At 45.8% G+C, this 17,530-nt stretch overlaps 1 long non-coding RNA gene across 1 annotated transcript in view; it reads left to right on the forward strand.

Annotated features, from left to right (window-relative positions):
- Positions 1-1,795: 1,795 nt before the first annotated feature.
- LOC144375909 (uncharacterized) overlaps positions 1,796-17,530 on the forward strand; it is a 41,425-nt gene continuing 25,690 nt past the window's right edge. Inside the window, exons 1-3 of the long non-coding RNA XR_013435759.1 lie at positions 1,796-1,959; positions 5,363-5,459; positions 6,107-6,273. This is a non-coding gene — a long non-coding RNA (uncharacterized LOC144375909). The remainder of the gene's footprint in view (positions 1,960-5,362; positions 5,460-6,106; positions 6,274-17,530) is intronic.

Below are 17,530 nucleotides of genomic sequence, written 5' to 3' on the forward strand. Positions count from 1 at the left end.
ACGGTTGGGCAAAATCATCTAACCAAAGTTTTTTAAATAACAAAGAGTCAAATATATCATCTAAATTATTGAATACTAAATTATTGAAAATGAAAAACAGCACCATGTTAAAGTTCAAAACTCAGAAACCGTAAGTAAAACCATCGTAAGTTGGGGACTCTCCGCGTATTTCTCACCCTGATTCTTTGTTCTTTTTCCCCTACTACTAAGCGTATCTTCATCTTTTCCCTAAATATAAAATCTTTGCTGATCTATTAACAGCCAGTTAATCTCTCCTTCTCCAGGATATATCCCCTAACAATATTCACTTTCATTGATTTTTTTTCCTACTCCTATGTTTTTTATTTTCTGAACCATAATAGAAAGTTTCCATTAATTAGTTTTAGTCAGTTAATTCAGTCTCTCATTATTTCAGCATGTTCCTTCAGTGTCTAGTGGATGCCATGCCCTCTGCCCAATTCTGGCCCAAATTCCATTGCTTTTCCATATATTTGTCTGGTTTTGCCAATAGACTCATAGACAGTGGCAGCCATACATCACTTTACTTTGACATCTCTTTGGGCCCTAGCACAATGCCGAGTCTCTAACTGGGGACCAACATATTGGTAAATTGATACAACACCCATAAGCACTGAGTGCTCAGGGAACGGAGATGGTGACTAGTGCTGAATTTCAGAAAAAATGCCTTTATTGGAGGTGCATGAAATGTTGTTTCATGTACTGGAAATTTCAATGCCAAATCTGGTACCAGGGAGAGGAAGAAACTAGGAAATGCGCAGGAGATTTGAGTCCAATCCCACATGGCCAGGGCACACCATTCACCAGTTCCTTTCTGCAGTCTACATATGTGTGGGATGCCATTATCCCACAACTTGGTAAATATGGAGATCAAGAGAGAAAAGGATATCAAGTGTTTGGCAAAGTGCCTTTCTAACTAACAGAGCAAGAACCCCAAAGTACCACCCTCCACCAGGTTTATACCACCTTCCTTCCTCTCGTCATCTGTAAGCAAGAATGAAAGGACCAATTTCGATCTTTCGGATTGTACACAATCCCCACCCACTTTCTTTCCTGAGATAAGGAAGCAGAGAGGCCTGGATTGAGAGGAGGAAAAGCAGGAACCTGGCCACTTTGCACTTATCGGATTGAGTAGTGACAGTGCTGCCTCTCTAGGGCTGTTGGTGTCCACAAAATTCTTCCATAAATACAGCACACAGAGATGCTTACATTTGATGTCTTCTACTATCCAGCAATTTCACGAGGGCAGATAGGATTACTACTCCTATTTTATGGACAGGGAAACTAAGGTTGAGAGGCATCCTCCAACATCCTCCAACTCATGTGGCCACTCAGTGGCAGAGCAGGACAGAACCCAGGCTCTTTGTCTCTCAGTCCAGCACACATCAGTAGGATCCATCGCCTCTTTCTAAACCATTCCGCAGAACCATTCCGCTTGCCACCTTCTGATGAAGCTTATGTACAACTACCTATTTTGGTAAGTGGAGAGAACCTGCTTGGGGAGACATCAGGATTTATTTGACGCAAATAACCTTGAGCTTCTCAAACAACGGCTTGGTGCCTGGAGGCTGCCGCATCTGTCAAAGGAGATGACTGCACTCACTGCACCTAGCTCACGGGCCTTTGAGAGGATAAAAGGACAGAGTAGATGAGATGGTCCTTTGAAAATTAAGTTGCCACATAAACGCAGGACATCACTGAAAATAACAATAGTTCTGTCCTTGTTAAGTGGAAAAAGAGACCAGCCCTAAGTTGGTAATGTTGCAGAAACATGACGTCAACCTCATCTGTCCATCTCTGACCTTGCAAAGAGATCAACTTGTCCCTGAGAGCAGGTCACAGCAGAAGTGCCTGGTTTTCTTTGTTGTGGGAGCCTGTTGATGGCAATATGTCTGCTGCAGTGTCTTACCGAGAGTCAGAGGAGCCAGAGAAAAAGGATTAGTGAGTATCCAGCAAAGACAAGAGACAGAAAGGTTTGGGGCCTCAAGCGGACCCATCATTCTTACCCACTCAAGTATTTTTGTGACTCTTCTGAGAACAAGAAGTACATAGGCGGAGGATGATTCTCAATCAATTTGACTGATTCTCAGTAATGGGTTTATGAATTGGGGATAGTTAAATTTTTGTTTGTTTGTTTTCTTACGCAAGCTACTAATGTCCCTTTGCCTTGGCATTTTTGTGGGCAGAACTTCCTCCCAGTTCCTCTTCTGCAATTGGAGCCATCTGTTGCTCTTCAGGGGAAGGCTGGGAAAGAATTGCAGTTGTTATGTCAGGATGCAAAGGGAAAGGAAATTTCTCATAACCAAAATAGAATTTTGCAGCAAGGATCATAGACTAGCATAGAATGGAATAGAACAGAACTTTGCTCCAAGCCTTGAAATCCAGACTTGGAGGAGAAGAAGAGGGCTTTAAAAATTCTTGAACATAATAAAATCCAAGGCTAGAGGGTTGAATTCCTAAATTTGTTCTTAATTATGGAAGAAATGGACTTCAACTAATGACAAGTATCCTTGAGGCTCGTTACTCTGGGGCAAAGGCAAGATACCAGAACTGGACCTGGAACTGTGGGTGCAGATAAGGAAAAATATCCAGGTGGGATCAGGGATCTGGATCAGACATGTCTGTCCCAGGGTGCCAACAGAAACACTCAAGTCAGCAGGGAAACTCAAGACATCAAAGCTAGGGTCATACTTCCCCAGAATTAGTAAAGGAGGGCCTCAGACCCCTGGAAGAAACTGTGTTCTTGGATACTTCCAAAATGGCGTGGGAAGATTGGCAGTGTGTGGACAGGAATGTGGGAGGCAAGAGACCCAACTTCAGGACCAATATCCCTTCTTAGGGTCATGATCCCAAAGCTGATGGTGGTGGTGGTGGGAAACTGTTGGGAAAACTGAGGGAACACAGTTGGGGACTCGAGAGGAGACTGTTCCACCAGGCTGTCCCAGCACCAGCTTGGGTACGACACAGAAACTCAGTGGGTCAGCCCTTCTCAGCTGTCTTCAACATCAGTTCAGCCATTAGATGCCCAGGAGGGGGCAGAAAGTACAGTTAAGGAAAAATATGCCCAGGGAGCTTTCCAGTAGGGGGCTCGGGAGTGCCTTTTCCTGCCCTTTCTTTTTTTGCAGTACTGGAGATTGAACCCAGCACCTCATGCGTGCTAGGCAAGTGCTCTAACATGGAGCTACACCCCTATTCCACTGGCTCTTTAAAAATCATGAATTTCTTACCTTTCCTTCAAGTACTTGGCTGCCATATTGAAAAGTAGCAAGGCAGCAAAGGACCAGAAATTTGAGCTGTTCTAAAGAGACTATTAGGATCTGAGCTACCCTAAAGGGAATAAATGAGCTTTGAATAAATCAACTGAATGTTTAAATTAAAAGGAGACGGTTTAAATTGGCAAAGTCTGAACTATTGTTCATTGACCGGTCTTACTTGCTCCTATTGCCCAGCAGCCTGGGGGTCTCATGTGAATATCAGATGAACTTATGAAGAAAATAAAGAATAGTTCTTGGCATCTTTGAGTAGTAGTGTGAATCAATTTGAGGCCTCAAATATTTGCATTTGTGTCCCTTCTCCTTCAGCAAACATTTCAGATAGGGACCCTACCCTCCTGCAAACTTCTCTGAAAGGCGAAAAGTGACCCGTGTTGTTTTTATGGTCGGTGTTGTACCGGGATGAGGCTATTTGTTAGTTACTGGGCTCTATCTAAGGTTTCCATTTTCCTTTGTCTTGATCTCAAAACCCCCTTCACCATGGTTTCCCCTCAATCCATTCAGTGGAGACTGCCATGAGCAAGCCCTTCTGCTCATCCCTTTTATCATCTCTTCCCTGATTTGTTTGGTTAGGACTCAGGAGATTGGAGAGTCAACCTTTTACCAGCTGAGGACATTCCTTTGCCTGGGGGAGCCATGGTTCTGTAAGGTCTATGGTTTCTTTACTTCCTGTTTCCCTAGGTACTTCCTGTTTCCTAGGGAAGCACTTCCTCTGGGAAGGTCTGCCATTCTCTTATGTCCCATCCCTACAGCTGGGTAGGTTTGACCAGGGGCCCCTCTTGGTCATGGACTACAGCTCTCTGGTATTGGCAGTGGAAGTGACTAGGCTGAACGGCCCAGTTTTCAGGAGCGTATCAGAAGTTTGGCAATCTCTGGATTTAAGGGAGGGTAGGTATGAGCCTGAAATCATACGAAGGAAGTCAGTTTTTCCCCATCAAGAAACTGTTGTTTTCCCTCACTGTGATCTTCGTGAGATGTGATTTTATTATTTGCTTACTTGTTTAGTTATTTCCCATGTGAACTCTAGGTGTGAGGGACTTTGTCATCTATTTCTTACTCTGTCCCTAGTGCCTCACACAGTGATAGTACCACAGTTGGTACTCAGTATAGATTGTTGAACTGATATATTGAGGAACAAGCAGTCTGACCGAGGGTACCAGGAGGTGGGGTGGAAGAGGGCACATAATAGTTTCCATTCACCTGCCGGGGCACAGACTGAGAGCACTCATGGTCTCACGGAGCTCCTCCTACTCCTGCATCCCAGCTGCTGTGCTCTCCACACCCAGGGACTTCGTCATAAGCTACCGGAAAAGAAGAAATCAGGTGTGGCTTTTATTGCACTATTGGTGCCTCCCACCAATAGTGGGAGGTTACTTTGCCAAGAGATTTCTGGCAAGAGGGCTGATGGGGGTGTGGCAGGGGCAACGTGAAGATGGGATCACCCAGATCCTTTGAATCTGAGGCAGGTGTGTGTTTTGAGTCCTCGTCTGGTATCACCATGAGACTTCATCAGAAGCCACTGTGGCATCCATGGAGCCCCAGGTTAGAAGGCTGTGTGACTTCGCCCTGTGAAGTGACTGGCACTTCAGTGACAGCTGGGAAGCAGGCCATGGGGACAGGTGAGAGGTGTCAGTCTAACTTGCCTTATGATGCCAGGAGGTGTCTGGGGGTGGGGAGAGGCAAACAGGTCTCCTGCTTGTGTGCTCTAGGTGTCAAATTTACATGGAAGATTCTGTTTGAAGATGGTTTCTAGAATAAAACAGAACTGACTTTCTAAAGCTCCAGATTCATATCACCTTTAACATTCCTTCCTGTCTTTGACATGGAATGGCTCTACAGTCCTCACACAATTCCACGCATCAGCCGCAAGGGACAGATTTTCTGAAAACCATTACGGTGCCATCTAGGTCTTGTGGCAGTGATGCTGCCCTCTGAGCTCCTAAGAGTTTTCTTACTGAATGACTTTTCTATTTCCCCAATGCTGCATGCCAGCTGTGGGGGAGGCTGTAAGCCCAGGGCTGGCTAAACTAGAGCAAAGGCAGAGCAACCTGTCTACCCTCTCTCTTTCCTAGGCCCTGACTATACTTCCAGGGAGATCCAGGGTAATGTCTTGGCATGGTTACTCACCATGAGCTCCAGTGGTGGCCGGCAATGCTCTGTGATGCAAAGGTGAGGGAAACGAAGTCCTGAACCAGCAGACAGCTACACGCTGCAAGAAAGCCTGGGGTTGGACAGGCTTTAGTCCTTAGACCTGGGATTGTCACCACAGTGTTCAGGGTGGAGTGATATTTCCATGGGGTCCCACAAGTTGAGCATCCAGAGTGACATGGAGTTTTAATGTTCGATTTTGAATTTTTTTTTTTTTTTGCCTCTGGCAAAATGGAAGTGTCTTTCAGATTTTGTGTATTAATGCATAAAAAACTTTTAGAGCATGACTTTCCCATAACTTTATATATCTTAGTAACATATCTTTCAGCCTTAAAAGGTTTTTGCTTGGGTTGATGTAGTATGGTAGTGGATTGGTAAAGCATCACTATTTACTTGTAAGGCCAAGTTAAAATGATTCCCAGGTACTGGCGACCACAGGCTTGAAGCACTTTCTTTATGATCAACCTATATTCCCTTTGGATGAATAAGTGGGAATTTGAGTAAATATTTACTGTATAGATTAATTTATGTGAGGCAGGAGTCACTGAGTTGAGGAACAGCTTTAAATTATGGCCCTCAAGCAAATATTTTAGAAAGGGCCCCTTGCCCTTAATTCATGTCAAAATATATTCAGAAATGATCCTGCCCTGTCTCTTGCCAAAATGCAGGAGCTGCTGTGAAAATATTTATGCCCCTTGGGAGTGTCTGCCAACGCGTGCCGTCGTCTCTGCCGGGCAGTGCGAATACCGCAGCCCCTCCGTGTCGCCAGTTCTGGTACAGACAGACGGGCCTGTCTTCTGCCTCTGAGACTCCTGGGTCTCAGCCAGAGCCTGGGGTGAGTTGGGGAGTGAGGGTGGGGTGGGGCGAGACTGCTTGGGGCTGGAAGATGAATGGTTTCATCAGTTTGACAGAGGAGGAGGGAGATGGGCCTTGGGGCTTGCAAAACATCACATCTTGGCAAAAATACTTTGAAAAACAGGAGATTCCTGGAAAGCAATAATGCTGACAGTGGAGAGTGAGTTTGGGGCCTGCCAAGATGCAGAGCAGGGCTTTGGTTCAGATGCAGAAGAGGTGCTGAGTCTGAGAACAGGCTGGCCTCTCGCGCTGTCTGTCTGTGGGGCTTTTCGGCCACAGGAACTAATTGCCTTGAGCATCCCCACATCTGTGTCTAGAAAACTTGCCTTTGCTTGGGTCAGCACAGGGTTTGGGCCTCACTCTCTGAGCCCTGAGCACACCTGGCTCAAACCTGACTCTGGTCCTTGAACGGGCTGAGTCCTCTACTCCTGAGATCCACCTGCACTCAGGCTCAGCTCAATCACCACCTTCCCAAATCTTCCTCATCCAAGCCTCTGGCCTCACCATCCTCTAACTGTTGATCAACGAGACAGACACCTTTAGGGGCAAATTCTTACATTATTCCACCTTCAAAATGTCCTTTCATTTGTTTTAGCTAAAACTTTTTGGAGAAACTTATGAAAAATCAGCCATAATCTCTAAGATCACAAAGCTACTCTTTAAGTTTTCCTTTTAGGTTCCTAGAGAAAGCTTGGCTTATTATATCATTGAACTGAGCATGCTCAGAAACATTTATGTCTGTCATCTTCATGACCTTGAACTGAGCATGCCCAGAGTGGTCAGGCCTGCCTGTTTGCTATTTTACCACTTATTATGTGCTGTGTGATCTTCAGCTCTGCATGCCCAGGAATGTGTCTGACGTCTTTCATTCTTGAAATGTAATCCTGAACTGAGCATGCTCAGAAATATACATTCTAAACAGCATGCTCAGGAGGGGTTCATGGTCTTAAAGTGAATGTTTAGGCTCCCAGAATAAAACACCCATGCTGGCTTTATTCAGGGAGAGCATCACCTTGCAGGTAAGTGCAGTGGTCTTCTTACCCATCTCAGGTAAACAAATCTCCATTCTTTTATCTTCTGTGGGCTCATTGGCTTTGCACTCTCTCGAAAAGAAGTGAACCCTTTGGTTCTGTTTCATAGCCTGTACCACACATTGCCCAGCTTGCAGTACTTGCCACCAACTGCAGTGCTTCTGTTCCTCTGTTCCAGATAGATGTAGTTGTTTTTTTTTTTCTTTTTAGAGTAGATTTTGTGAATTATTTTTCTTATCCATTGTAAAGACTGAGATCATTCTCTTCAAAAACCTGCATGAAGCCTCTAACAGGTGCTGGTTGGTGCCTCGGCCTTTGTCCACAGGGCCTTCCAGGTGGCCTCCTCTATCAGAAGAAATCACAAGTGTTCAGAGCCAACCTGGAAGGAGTATGTGGTGGCCCTCCAGTAACCGGACACCGCAGGCACTAAGTGACATCTGTTGCCTGGCATATGTGTGAATCCTCTGTGAAAGATCCTCCTTTAAAGTCTGGAGGCCATAGCTACAAACCAGAGTAGCCAGGGTGCACTTGGAGGGAAAGGTGTGTTTGGGACCCCTGTGAACAAGGGAGACGGGACTCCAAATAGGTGAGATCACCAGCTGCTCACTTCCAGTGCTGCCCTCCAAGGAGCTTTCTACCCAAACTGTGAATCAGAAGCAACTGCCTTTATTAGACTTTCTCTGGTCTCCAACCCACTGCAGCTTGTGAGAAATGCGATAAGGGGCAGACTGATAAGCAGGCCAGGAGTAGGAGGGGTTGGACTTTGGTTGGGGACATGCTGTACGACTGTAAGGGCTGCATTGTGTTTCCCTCCAAATTCATACGTCAAAGTATTAACCCATTGTGCCTCAGAATGGGACAGCACTCAGAAGCAGCATCTTTAAAGAGATGACTCGGGTGAAACAAGGCAGTTAAAGTGTGCTCGAATCCAGTCTGACTGGCGTCCCTCTAGGAAGAGCTTAGGATATAAACATAAAAGGATGATGGCGTATAATTACCAGAAGGTGCCCTCTATTAGCCACGGAGAGCGGTCTCAGGATGAAACCCACCTGCTGACCCTTGATCTTGGACTTCCCAGTCTGTAGAATTGTGAAATAATAGTGTTTGGTCATTTAAGCTGCCCTGTGGTAGTGGGTTATGGTGGCCCTAGAGGCAGACGCGTATGTCAATATGAATCATCCTGAGTTGCCTTAAGTAATCACGTCCTCAAAACTCTGTAAATGACACAAGTGCTTCTCACTAAACCTTGCACTTTCTTCTCATTCTCTTGGGGGGGTCTAGAGCTAGAAGAATTCTAAAAAGAAGCACACTGTCCATGATTTATGATCCAGCATGGGGAAACAAGGTCAACACAACCTCTTCCTGTGTGCCTAAGAACCCTTAGCAGAAATGGAGGCCTGGGGGGGGGGGTGGGCTTGGCCCTGGGGGGTGCTGTCCTCCAGAGGAGTGGAACTTGGTGGATGGGAGGGGAGGGGGTGTGTATGTAAAGACCTCAGTCTCAGGAGCTGGCTCCCCTAAGGCAGAGGGAAGGCCTCCTGCAGGTCTGGGGACTGTTCCCAGGATTGTTTTCCTCCAGCTTCTGCTGAGTTTCCTGGGGCTTGGGAAGACCAGGCATTGTGGCTTCCTTCAGAAGGTCAAAGGGGGCAGCTGTGAGCCTTGAAGGGATTTCTCTCCCCATCTGTTCCCTCTGAACGATTCCAGCCTGGAGCTCGCTCAAGAGTGAACAGTTTGTGGCCCTAGCATGACACTGGCAGTTCTTGTACAATTTGCAAAGATTGAGGCAATTTATTTTAATTGAAAACCTCTAGATGCGTTTCCGGCAGTGATGTTCCCCAGATGACCCTCCCGGGCAGACTAGAAGCTAAACAAGAAAATGTGTGTGTTTTAGAAAACCTGAGCTCCCCTCAGCCCTCCGGCCCCTCCCCAGTCCTGCATCTGCTCATGTGCAGATGAAAGGCTCTGGGAGACTTGGATCTACAGAAACTGTCAATGCTAAAAGGCTGCCTTTTGGTCTTAAAAGGTGTCCTTGAAATTATTCCCAGGTTTTGGCCCCAACTGGCTTTGCAGGCAGATCTAATTGGCTGGGTTTAGAATGCAGCTGTGAGGATTTTGAAACTGCCTTTGAAAGTCAACTACTGGTGAGTGATCCCAACAAGGACAGGCATGGAGACACCCACCAGAGTACAAGAGTGATAATAATGGGGTGGCTCTGGAAAATGCTGTTTTGGGGTAGCTGCGGTGGAACAGGACCTGGAATTGATTCTTAGGTAGTGAGTCTGGATCCATTAGTACCCTCCCCAGAGCTTCCTTCCTTTGTGTGACTAATGGCCTAATCTGTAGTTGGTTGTTGGGTGATGGGCGTCGTCTCTGGCCAGGAGCAGAGAAAGCTAATAGACTCCCAGAGGACCTGGCCCCTGGCCTGAGCCTCATTAGCGTCTTGAGGTTTTCAAATAAGCAGGTCTGTCATAGATGTGCACTGCCACATAGAGATTTGTAATGACATATCATTCCACATGCCCACTAGGCTGTCCTGTCACACCTCAGCTTCAAAGTGGCCAAATCCAAACATATATTCTCTCCCTGAACATTGCCTTTACTCCTGCCCTCCTCTTTCCTGTCAGTGGTGCCGTCGGCCGCCACCCTCTGCCGTCTCTGTGCCTCCCTTCTCGTGAAATCACTCACTCCAGTCTAGATCCACTCCCTCCCACTCGTTCAGCCCTCAAATTTCCTTCCCTACCATTCTAGTGCACTCTGTCTCTATTTGGAGAAGATCTCTGCAAATAACCAATTTCCATATTTTTAGTTTCTCTTCCTGCTAATCTGCTGGGTCTTGAATTTCAGCAATTAAAAAAAAAATCTGAGATTCCTAAATTTAGTTGCAAGCATTGGCGGATGGAAGGAGGAAGACATCGGGAAGTTAATATGTTAACAGCTTCCGGGTAAAACAAAATGAAACACAACACTGCTTCACGTTCCCAGATAGATGTCGACGCTGATCTTAAACCCATCACGGCAAACCACTAGGGACATGGTACCAGATTCCATATAAGCTTTTCAGACTGCTGCCCTCAACCAATTCAGAAGCCACAAGTTACTTCTCCTAGGGACTTCCCACTGGTCCCAAAGCTTCCCCTGCTTGGGGTGTTCCTGCCCCTCTTATCTATAGCTAATGTAGGTTCAATGTAAACAACTTAGGTTTTCCTTCCCCAGAGTTTATAAAAAATGTTCTTAGCTCCAGGTCTGGCAGATGTGTCCCCAACTGCTACCCAGCCTCGATGTTGGTAATTTGCAGAAACTTGTCCCAAGACTTAGTCCTTTTACTATCTACCATCTGAAACAGCTCAAGTAGATAAAATTTGGTTACAAGAGTTTTGGCCTAATGTCAGTGTACATTAAATCTGGAAAGTGGTTAAAACTGTAGATGCCCCTTTCCCAGAATTCCTGACTTTGGAGCCGGGGAATGGCCTGGGAACCTGTATTTTAACACTCCTGGGGTATCCGGCCCAGTCGTCAGGAGACTGATCACCCTTTGGAGGAGTTTTGCTGTCATCTTTCCTGACCCCTGTGGCCAAAGAAGCCTTCCCATGGCATAAAAGTAGTTGAGTCTCTCTTCTGTTTGAAAGTTACCATTGGGCTTAAAGAAGGGTACCCCCAAATACGACATGTTTTGGCGTGCCCAGCATTTGGCCCTAACAAATGCTTAGACTGCTTTTGTCCACTTTAGTGTAAAGAGAGACTCCGGAGTTCCCTTATCTTCCCAGACTGCAGAAGGGACCACACATGCTCCATTCCCACCCTGACATCCATGCTCCATCTTGAGAAGACAGGAACACAGCCACCCCAGGACAGACTCCCAAGACAATGCCTGCCCCTTGGCTCATTCAAATCCCAAAGAGTCTGCCTCTACAACTATGGCCGTTTATTCTCCTAAGGGTCATTTACAAGCCCTCTGAAATGTCCCCATTCTCCCCTATATAAGGGGGGGCATATTAGTTTCTGATATTGTTAAGAAGGTGGGTACTCTGCCTCCTGTGATCCCCTACTCTGCTCCCAGTGCTATGACATTTTCCCCTTTTGCATGTTAATAAATATGTATGCCTTTTGTCCCATTTAACCCATGAGAGTTTGCTCCTCTGGACCCTGAGGGACTGGAGGGCGATTTTCCCTGGGCCCCTTCTAGGGCTTCTTGGTGCATGGAGTACACCAGCTGGGCCAAGTTCTGGTGTCTTGTGTGTGTCAAGCCCAAGAAACATTTCTAACTTCATTTCCTGTCCTTCCTGCTAATCACGTCGCCCTATTTCTACAGTGCCTTTCAAACTCAGGAGATAGGGTCAATTGAAATAACCGTATCATTCATACAGGGTCTTACACTAAATTCTAGTTTAGATAAATGGTTCCAGAGGCCAAAGTTGTTTTTTTTTTTTTAATTGTATAGGGTACATATGTAAAATTAAGAGAGGTCAGTTATTTACTGTGGTTCAGAAAAGAGTAGTACTGACATTTTTCAATATTATGTGACTAAACTTTGGTCCAGTTCTTGAGATACCGGGTTTCGGGAGTTGCCTGGTTTGGGGCACGTGGTCTAATTGACTGTGGCTATGGGGTTGTGATAAGTGCCCAGAGTCAACAATATTTCTGAGAGTGTCTGCGAGGGATGAGCTTACCATTTGAATCCATGACTTTAGATCATTCTCCCAAATCCTCTGAGGCAGAACAAATGGCAGAAGAATGGGGAAATGGACCCTTTTTGATGCTGCCTACCTGCTTGAGCTGCGACAACTCTTCTCACCTCCTCTGACCCTTGGCCTGGGGTTTCCATCAGCTTCCCTGATCCTCAGGGTCACTTAATGAGTCTAGAGAGGGAGGCTAGTGGTCCGTCAGAGAGGGGTGATCAGCTGCCAGTCTCTGGTACAGAACCAACTGGCAATGTGGGAAAGGTTTTAAAGGGACAGGCTACAGCAAGAGACCAGTTAGGAGACACATGGGGCCACCCTCGAGACCCCTGAGGCCAACCAAGATGATGGCAATGAGCCAGGTAAGAGAGGAGGGCTTTGGAGAGATGATTTAAACCATTCTTCCTCCTGAGAATGCTCAAATGATGGCAGGTCACTTAGTAGGTCACAGCTGTTAATGCAGCTGTTAATCATGTCTCCTGATTGCCCCCTTGACTCCGATTCTCTCCTCCAGGTGGAGTCTGTTCTTCACAAACCCTAAAGGGAACATCTGGAGCACAAATCTTACGGCCAGGCTTTCCTGTGGTCCCCTTCCTGGGGCAGCGGGTTGCCCCCAGGATCACATCCTGCCCTGTTAGCTGGACCTGTATGAGCCCTTTATGACCCGGCCCTCCAGCTCCCACCCTGGCCATTTCTCTCACAAATGTCCTTCTCCTAAGCCACAGCCACACACAGCTATTTGTTCTGATCCTTTGATGCCTTCATGATTCTGCACATGCTTTCCCCCTCTGGCATGTCCTTCCTCCTTCTTTGCAAACTTCCTTTTATCCTTTAGAATTCAGCTGAAATCCCACCTTCTTTTAAATGGCTTTTCCTTTCCCTTCCGAGAAATTAAAATATTTCCTTTTGGCTCCCATGGTATCTCCTGGGTGCTTTTACTTAAGCACATCACAAAGTTCTGTAAATATCTATAGACACGTGGCTCCCTACAAGTTAAGGCCTCTTCAGCATTCAGGACTTAGCACAAGCACCATTTCTTCAACTCTCCAAGTCTCAGTTCTAGCCTTTGCGATGCTTTTTCATAGAACTAAACCTTTCCTTCAGAGCTCTCATGTCACTTGAAATTGCAAGTTAATGCCATGCGTGTGGTGCACACCTGTAATCCCACCGGCTTGGGAGGCTGAAGCAGGAGGATCACAAGTTTAAAGCCAGCCTAAACAATTTAGCAAGTCCCTAAGGAACTTAGCAAGATAAGTAAAAAGGGCTGGGGTTGTGGATCAATGGTTGAGCCCTTCTGGGATCAATCCCAGGTGCCAAAACAAAACAAAATTTCATGTTAATGAGTAAGATGATCTGACTAATGCCCCTCTCTCCATGAGGCTGTAAGCATGAAGGACAAATCCTAGAGTCATCATCAAATCCTCAATATCCAGCGCAGGATACATGGACAGCACATGGTAGGAATTCAGTAAGTATTCTCTCGATGAATGAATGAATGGTTGAAAACAACCCTCCTTTCAGGAGATAAGAAATCCTCTCTTTTGGAACTATTGTCTTCATTAAATAGAGTTCTTTTGGTTGCATTAAAAATCTTAAGTTTAAGAATAAGGGAATTTAATTGAAGATGACTTGGTAAATCATGTATTTCAGAGAAGAGTTTGAACAACTCAACAGAGATAAATAACTGGGCTGCCTTAGTGAAATCAACCTCAGGAGTCAATAAAGATTCCCTGTGGAAATGTGCTATTAACGTAGCTAGTTCTCCTTGGTGGTCGGTGTTGCTCTCATTCAAATTCCAACTTTCCAGAAGAGAGAAGCTCTTTAGGTCAGGGATTTTCCCCAGCTCCAGGCAGCCCTGGGGGTGGAGGGGCAGCTTCATGCAGTGGGGACCTGGCTGCCCGGAGCTCCTTCTTGTGGTTCACAGAGAGAAGGGAATCACCACCAGCAAAAGATGCAGAGTCACCAAGTGAGGTGTGCAGCTCCGTCTCTTGACTCCCATCTAAAATGCTTTCTTCTTCCCTTCTCCCCGACTCCTTTACAGAATATAGAATGGTGGAGTCCCCAAGTGACCAGCAGGGAAGAGGTGACTGTTAGCCTGAAAGGAGGAACAATCACCTCTTGGAGCTTGGGAGCATTCTGAAAGTCTGCCTTTAGCATTATCCTCTGCACTAGTTAAGGTGACACAAGCTACAAAATAAACCCACAAAAAACCAAACCAAGGATGAATCAGCTTTTCCTCCTGAATCCCTGTATTCCTGTTCTCTCCTCCAAGAAGTGATTCAGGGATCCAGCCTCCTTCCAGGCTATTTTTTTTTTCTTTCTGTATTCAATAACAGAAAGTGCCACATCATGTGCACGATCTGCATGAAGTCTGTGAAGGGGGAAGAACAAAGGGCATCAGACCTGGAAGTGATTCTCAAAACTTGTGCTCACATGCCAAGTCAGATCTAAAGGAGGAAACGATGTGGAGTTCTTTTGTGAGCCCAGGAAGGAAAGGAGTCCATTAGGTGGACTGCTAGGCTGTCTGTGGACTGTCAGCCGGACATGCCGTTAGCCATTTCTCCTGGGCAGCAGGTGAATCCACTTGTGCCTGTTCTCTCTACTGTGTTCCTCAGAGGCATATCTGGGTGCACCCAAGGTTAGAGTGTCGGGGAGGCTGAGAGTGGGTCTTCTGGGGACTTGTTCAGCTGCATGATGGTTTCCCTTCTCTAGAAACTACCCACAAATCCATAAGATCAAGACCCCACAGGTCTTCCTGATATTATATGACCTGCCCTGGCCGTGCTGGGTTGGCAGAGGGTTGGACACCTGATCGACCAATCAGATTCTCTCATCTTGGGGTTTGAAATTGGATGGGGAAATCAGATGTTGGAGGTTGGCTGCGGAGTCCTCTTCACAGCAGCCAGATGGATGAAGATCCTATATTCCCTGAAGGGGAGAGACTTAGAGGAGCTATGGCTCTGGGCCTCCTAAGGCCAGTGGCTGCCTTCTTGGGGAATATGTACTACCAAATTGTTTTAGTTTACATTCGTGGTTATTTCTTGCAACCCAAATAAATTTTAGGTTAATAAATAATAAGTTAATTGCTTGACCTTGGGCAAATCACTCTAACAGCCACAGAGTTCTCTTTTATAAAGTGAGGATCATTTTCTTTACCCTGCCTACCCCTTGGGATGATTGCAAGAGTTAAACAGGATAAAGCACATGGAGTGCTTCAAAAACAGCAAAAAATCCATACAAAGTGGAGCAATTTATCTATAGCAAGACAAGTTCTGAGAGTTTTCTCCAAGTCTGAAATAGGTTTTCTTTCTTTCTTTGTTACTTTAATTACTTGTGGTCAATCCCTCTCAAGTTCAGGAAGCCTCCAGAGTTAGAGGTTTACTTTCCTTTTCTTTTTATTTTTTTGCTAGATATTTAATACTCTGATTATTTCTGACACCGAAATTACGCATTACGGTGTTGCCTTTGCCAAACCAAGACTAATTTTTGCATTATTATTGCTGTCAAGGCCTTTTTCAACAGCTCTGTGGAGTGTATGAATTGAGCAGTTGTTCTCAATCACATCATACCCAAAGTCCTCTTTTGCAACAGATTGCACAACCCCTTACTTTTCTGGAATAAAATCATATTAGTTTGCTAGGGGTGTCATAAGAAAGTACCCCAGACTAGGTGTCCTGTACAACACAAATGTATGGGCCCACAGTCCTGGAGGCCAGATGTCCAAATTCAAGGTGTGGGCAGGGTTGATTTTTTTCTGAGTGCTGTGGGGAGAATTTTGTGTCAGGCCCCTGCCCTTGGATTGCCAAAGGACCATTTGCATTTGCATTTGGGGCCACCATAATGACTTCATTTTATTTTGGTTACCTCTGTAAAGACCTTAGGTTCAAATAATTAAGTTCTGAGGGAGTGGTGGGTGAGTAGAAACTTCAACATCTCCTTTTTAGTGTACACATTCAGCCCTTCACAAAAACTAATCATGTAATCTCCCTATATACATTATTATTTTAAAGGTCAACATAATTCTGTGACGTAAAAATAAGTAGAAATTAATGTATAATTAAGAACAATGCGCTTCCATGGAATGCCTAGGTAGAAGTGTGGTAGAAAACAGCACGACCAAGTTGGATATTTGGGCCACTATGCAGCCTCTCTGGGAAAGGAACACATACAAAGGCAGTTGTGTTGGTGACTCAAACACTGTGGGGCACTGCTGTCGGTAGCTGGTGTCCCAAATGTTGATCAGCTCTTGGTAAACACAATAATCTTCCCTCAATTTAATGGAAATCCTTTTAATGAAATTTCCTGGAAATTTCAACATTAAAAAAAACAACTTCCAAGAAATACTTTGTGTTTATATGTAACAGACCAGCATTTTTACCTATGTGAAGCTCTGGTTGAATATTGGAAAAATAGACACGATGTGGGATGACGAGTCTTTGCAGGGGACCATCCCAGGGATTGTGGGATGCCAAACTTCTTCACACTCCGGATCGCTGTGGCAGAAATGCCACACAAATTTCTAAAATGGTCTGGCCCATTGAGAACTGTGGGGAAAGAGAGGGCTTCAAATAACTCCAAGGAGCAACTGCAAAGATACGACCCTAGTGGGAACCATCATGCTGAAGAGACCATGTCCACCCTTCAGCCAAACACTTGGCGCCTCCCGGGTCAAGACCAGCAGACCAGGACACAGCCACTAGAGCTCTCCTGTCTGTCCCACAATGTGGAAGCCCCGACTCTCCTCTCTCTAGGACAAAGCATACAGGCTGGTGCACAGTAGGCCTCCAACAAGTGGATGCTGTTGGGTGCTGTTGAATGGCAGCCTCCAAGTGAGGCTGAGGGAGTGAAGGGGGGAAGGAGGTTCCTTCGTTTCTTCATACACCTACTCATCTGGATGATGAAGAGTTATGGAACCAGGAGTTGAAGGTTGGGCTAACCTCTTGAAAAGCCCACCAGCAAGAGACAATCCTTGATTTCAAAGAGTATGCAGGTTAGTGATAGAGCAAGAGACACAAGCAGGGGGGATCCTAATATTGTGTGGGTTAAGCGGTGGGAAATGTGGATGAGGAGCACTCCACTGAGCTGAGATATGGGTGTGAAAAGGGAATGGTCAAATGTGGAGGGGTAACAGGGGTTGATGTTCTATTGCTCTTCTCAAAGCGGATAGAAGATGATATAAAACTGGGAGAATGCAAGGGGAACCCTAGTTCCACGGTTAGATGGCAGGATGGGGTATAGGGAAGTACCCACTGGTACCCCATTCTTTATATCACTTGAACTCCTAGCCAGACCCAGATTTCCCCAAGTCTCCTTGCCCAAGATACATTCCCATTTACCTTCTTCTATTGTTGCCTCCCTAACTCTGTCTTCTGGGTACAAACTCCACCTTAACCAGTGAAGAGCAAATGTTCAATATTCAAGGGTCACCGATCTTGGGGGCTTCATCTGACTTAGGCCTTGGAGAAGGTGAATACTCTTGGGTATCGCATGGATTACTGATTTCCTAGACCTTCCCCCAGGTCCCTCTCCCTGG

Source organism: Ictidomys tridecemlineatus, chromosome 3 (assembly GCF_052094955.1).
Source record: "Ictidomys tridecemlineatus isolate mIctTri1 chromosome 3, mIctTri1.hap1, whole genome shotgun sequence".
Lineage (NCBI taxonomy): Eukaryota > Metazoa > Chordata > Mammalia > Rodentia > Sciuridae > Ictidomys > Ictidomys tridecemlineatus.